Genomic DNA, 6053 nt, shown 5'->3' with positions numbered 1-6053 from the left:
GTAACATATGTAATGGGCACATACCCTCAGACCGACTTTGTATGGATGTCTGGAGCAAATGCTTTTCTCGCCTTACCTGTGGGATGGGTGGGCCGATGTGCACCCATAATCCCTTCTGACTATTCTTTTATAGTAACATCTTGCATGAATGAGGACACAAGTAGAAGGATGAGGAGAGATACCTTTCCTAAGCATGATTCTGTGTGGGGTACAGATGTTCCTGTGGATCACAAGCTGTGGACTGATGGTCAGAAGGTTGTCCTATCCCTTTTCCCTTGGCTGGGAGTTGGTAAGGTCATGCTGAGAGTTGAGACCTTAGATTATAGGTTTGGGGCCTTTGCAAATATCACTGTAGCAGCTCTCACTGGCATAAAGGAAGAATTGACAGCTTTGCGAATTATGGAGCTACAAGACCGCACTGTCTTAGATCAGATTACTGCATCATCAGGAAGGGTGTGTGCTTTGGTGGGTACTTCCTGTTGTACTTTCATTCCAGACAACGATGCAGATGGTGGTGTAATTCAACAAGCAATCGCAAACCTGACAGCACTGAGAATGGCTATCCATGGGGACCACGTGGACAAGGGGGACTGGCTTTCCTGGCTCACTTCCGGACATTGGCACTATATCCTTGCAAAGTTTCTGATTTCAATAGGCATCATATTGTTACTATTTCCTGTTTGTTGCATGTATTCTGTCGTGTTTACGTGCCTTGATGGTTAGAGTTGTTTCTTCCTCTGTCAGAGACACTCTCTTACAGGAATCTCCAGAGTACGTGAAACTTCTGGCAATGATGAAGGTCGATTGCAAGAATCCGAACGACGACATGAATCGTGATAATGATGTGTAAATATTGTACATACACGTTTTTGCTGCTAAGGTTAAAAATGAACTGCATACAGAAAATCCAGAGAAGTTGTATGTTATGGATATGAGAGAGAACCTTTTGTAGTATAAAACATCATAAAAGGAGGGAAATGTAATGAAAATTCCATTATAATTACATTATTATGTGTTTTATTACCATATAAGGAATTGCAGAAGTTATTTCTGATGTTTTTATACTACTGCTTCGTGATGACACCAGCTGTGTGCCTTTGCAGAAGTATGTCATGTCATCTTAACCACATGCTCATCCTGTTAGTTCAAACAGTTGACACCTTTCAGATAATGAACTTTGCTCTTAACGTCTCAAGTGCTTGTGTAAAACTGCATATAGATTTGCGTTGTTACTGTTATGTGTGAGATGTGCTTAGAAGAAAATGTGTCTGAACGAAGGAATGCAACCCAGGAGGTACTTTGAAACAGGGAGGCTGCGGATTTAAGGACATTCAACCTTAATTAATATTGTATAATCTGAGGAATTAACGCATTAACAGAGTTGACAATTTTCTGCCAGCATTCTTTCCTGGCAACTGATGAGGCGACAGTGTTGCTTCTGGCCTGGATGATTGCTCTAAATTCCACATATGTTTTCTAAAGAATGATTGGCTTTTCCTCCATTGAGAAATATGCTGCTCTGCAGGGTTTCTCCATGTTTGCAATTGGTCAGATGCTGCAAACACCACCCCTTTTATGTGAGTGCGCACTGATCCAGATTGGAAAACCCTGGGTGAATTTACCGAGTTGATAACCAGCTTCGTCTGGATTGCGAATGTCTTGATAAGTCAATCCAGCTAGCGGAGATCCCTGGCATGTTAATCCAGCATCGTGGTACAGGCCTCTGGATGACTGGGCTAAAATGAAAAAACTGTTGGAATTCCTTCATGAAGCTGGACTATACCAGAAAATATATACCTGTTGAACAATTCAACTATGGACAGTAGAGGACAGCAGTATGCAATTGATGCATCTGTACTGCCTAAACTAAAGAAGAAGAACAAAACCATTATAAGGAAGACATACCTAACTCTCTGAAAGTGCACTTTCTTGTTTAAAGACATCTTTTAGTGTAAGACTGAAGAGTTAAAGGTTGTTAAAAAAAAATTGAGTTGGTTCAACAAAATTCCAGAAAAGCTCTATTTTTCTGAGTTAATAACACACATTTTTATTTCTAAGTGAACACAATCACTTAAAGAAATTTTTTTGTGGTTATACTCAAACTATGTGAAAATCATTCCTTTAATCTCCAGAATGACTATGCCTTTGAGCATTAGACACTTTTACACCATGAGTGAAGTTGTTGACTCAATCAAAGAAGTGCCACCTGTGGTGCACAACTACAATCCACCATGAACATGATAGAAGAAAACACCCTGTGTGCAGCTAACAGTTACAATTGCATGTTGTCACTTAAGCTGACCTACCTTTAATGGAACAAAGGTTTATCATTGTTTTATGTCAAAAACATAATGTGTGTTACCACTTGAAGCATTGTTTTTAGGTTCCTCTAACTATTCTCTTTTTATAGTGTAGAGGAGAATGACTGGAAAGATCTGTCAGAGGAGCATTAATAGACATTTTGCCTATGTACTCATTCAGTATCACTACTTTTAAAAAGTACTTAACACCAAATGAATACTTCATAAATATCAATTTATCAGCTCAACTAGAAAATGTTTTGTTCATGGACTATGGGGAAGGGCCTCATGGTTTTTGCCTTTGGCATTAAATGACTTGAACTGCCCTAAGATGCAAACTGTCTGAAAGAGCTATTTTCTCTTTCCAAAGTCTCCAAAGTTTTTATCCTTTCCACCATCCTGATCATTTCTGCTAAACATCAAGGTGGCTCATTCATTGCATTTCTTGCAGTAGCTTTCAGTCTCCCACCTCTTTGGCTGTGTGAATGATATTACATAAAAAGAAATGAACTGTAGGCTGCTAGTAAGAGATGGTACAGCTGGAATTAACTTCAACATTTTCAGTATACGCAGAGGCATTTTTAATTAATTTGATTAAGGTATTACATTTCTACAAAATGTTACTAATATAAAGGGAATTATTCACAACCAACCACTCCTATGCATATATGTGTCATCCAATCATATGTTTCTCCTATTACTGGCTAGAAATTACTCAAAACCTAACACTGTTAAAGCAAACACACAGATGTGTGTTATGTAAAGCTTGATACACATAGCAGCAAGTTTCGGTATTAATAAGGCAAAAGGATGAAAAGCAGAGAAATAGTCAGGTATCTATTTTCACGCAGAAAATAAATGCTAATCAGATAAATGTAATTTGTTCCACTGTATTCTGGAACAGTTTAAAAAAATAGTGAAAAGATAGAGATGACAGTATACTCACTCTGATGCCAACTGTTTTTACATTAAACCAAATAGTGCTTTCTATGAAGGTGACGTTTATATTGAATTATTTTCTGTTTTGTGTTCCAGTAAGGTTTGAAAAGAGAATTTTCTCAGTTTGTCACTGAATGGGTAAAAATTCCAATATAAGCATGACCATTTATAAATTAAAAAAAAAAAAAGTGCTTCAATATGAATTTGCTTGAAAAAATACTTCCAAAAGCTTCTTCTTTTTTTAAGATTTATTTTTGGGCTTTGTATGCCTTTGATGACAGCAGACGAGTGTGGGTAGAATTGGAAACAGGAATGAGAGAATCGGGGAGAGACATGCAGGACAGGCCAGATTCGAACCCAGGCCGACCGCCTACATGGGGTGCACCCCAAACCACTAGGCCACCTGCGCCCCTGAAAGCTTCTTCTTTAAAGAATAAAATTCTAAGTTATATTCATAAACAGATGGTTATAAAAATTCCCACAACTGACTCCAAAATTTCTTGGGGGGAAGATTTTAGGTCCCATCTCAATGATGAGAACTGGAGAAAGATTTTTTTTTAATGCAAAAAATGTACATGTTCTAACAAATCCTATGACACTCAATATAAGATTATTCATAGACTGTACGTGACCCCTGCTATTCAATGTAAATATGACCCTTTGTGCTCACCTTAATTTCAGAAATGTAAAAATATTTGTGGCATGTATGACCATCTTATGTGGTCATGTCCTAAAATTAGTAGTTTCTGGCTATCAGTCCAAAGTGAGCTAAATCCTTTTAAATCCTTATAACGTGGGACTTATAAGTACATTTTTTAGAGCCCTGTTATATGCTCGTTGCCTCGCTATATTACAAAAATGGTTAGAGGATGAGCCACTTGATATTCCACTATGGTATAAAAAACGTATGTCTATTTTGTCATTGGAAAGATTATCACATGTACCCAGAGGTACAGGGAATGGTCCCTATTAGAATTATTCCTGAAAGAAGAATGGTTAAGAGTAATGTGCATTGGACTTCTGCATAAGGAGGCTTTATAAAAGACTTTATTTTGGTCTGCTGGTGGCTTTTACTGCTATTCTGTTTTTTTTTTTGTTTTGTTTTTTTCTTGTTATTGTTGTTTTTTCTTTTTTAATATATGTTTGTGTTTGATGTTTTTATAATGTCTTGTATTCATTTTTGGGGTGTTTGTATCACATTATTATGATTTAAATCAATAAATAAAAAGATGTGTTCAGTTGTACAACAAAAACTAGTAGGCCCTAAAACTTAAATGTAAATAAATATCAAATAAACAGTAAGAGTAAGACAAGAGTAAAAATTGATGTATTCGACTTTTTATTCTCCACTTGTTTCCAAACCATTTTTCCTTTATCCTTTATACATTTTTTCACATACAAAAATAAAAGCAGATAAAACAGTTCAGGGATACACTCTGAGCTGTTGTCTGACTGAACACAGAAGCCAATTGCCATATGTGTGTGTGTAGGTGTGTGGGTTTGTGTGTGTAGGGTCGGGTGTGTGTGTGTGTGGGTGTGTGTGGGGGTGTGTGTGTGTGTGTGTGGAATCGTGTACTAGGCAATGCTGATTGGCATGCTTTGACAGAAATAAAACTGTGTGTTTTATCAGTGCTGGTTAAATGTTTCCTGCCACTCTTCCTTCCCGCTTTCTGTGACTTTCACCTTTAGAAGGCTGTCGATGATACAATCAAATGCAAAACATTCAGTACACGTGTACACAGACTGATATAGATGCATTGACGTGCTCTTTCAGCTATGTTTTCCCTCCATTAATACTTATTTTCATGTTCATGGCTTAAAGGATTTATGGCTAGCCAGCCTTTGACATATCACCATTTATCTTACCTGATTTATTTCTCTAGATAATGATTTCCCAAATATTTCAGGGAGTTACTATAATAACATTTTGCCATTTACCTCTGTAAATGACTGTGATGGTAAATGGGTCCACCCCCCTTGGGTTTGGTCCAAAAAAAAAAAAACAGAACCCTCTACAACCTTTCATGTAGTTTTAAACTTTGCTCAAATTTTAACTGATGTTAAAATTAAGCATTAAGTATTAAACTCTCACAAGCCCTCTGTTAAATTTAGATGGTTACATGTTAACATTAAAGGCACAGTTGGTGTAGACAAGTTAACATACTGACATAAGTTTAAGCTTAAAGGACAGGAGAGGATCAGGAACATCTCTCTGCCATGATAAGCTTTCCATGCCATTTTTATTTCTTCTTTTTATTATTATTATTATTATCATTATTATTATTATTATTATTATTATTATTCAGGGTTGATATGACAGTGATAATCCTTGACAACATCAGCATCAGTTTTCTCTGAACCCAAAATACAAATATTATTGTAAGTCTTGTATGTTCTTGAGACCAATTATGTTGATATACGTGTGTGTAGGGTTATGTGGGCCTGTGTTCTTGTTTTTCAAACACTAGGATCCTTTATGCAAGTCTCTTAACAATGAACTTCCTCTGTGCTGGTCTCTGTTTTACTGAAGAGTCCAGGTAAAAAATGCTTTATTCCATTAATTGGATTTAGGTAAATATAATAATGTGTCTGAGAAAGATGATCTCAGATTTCATAGCCTTGTTATTAAACTTTTGTTTTCCTTTTCTCTGAGATGCACAAAATGAAATTCTATCACACTGCTAACTACATTAACTGTTCCTATTGATTTCCAGTGTAATACTATTATAATCTCTCATAATGTGTTGCATCCGTCTCTAAAGAATAATTCAAAGCACATCCTTCAAATAAAAATAATCAAAATCTGAAAACATC

Source organism: Cheilinus undulatus, linkage group 21 (assembly GCF_018320785.1).
Source record: "Cheilinus undulatus linkage group 21, ASM1832078v1, whole genome shotgun sequence".
Taxonomy (NCBI): Eukaryota; Metazoa; Chordata; class Actinopteri; order Labriformes; family Labridae; genus Cheilinus; species Cheilinus undulatus.
The sequence above is the reverse complement of the archived record's forward strand: the minus strand, read 5'-3'. Positions refer to the sequence as shown.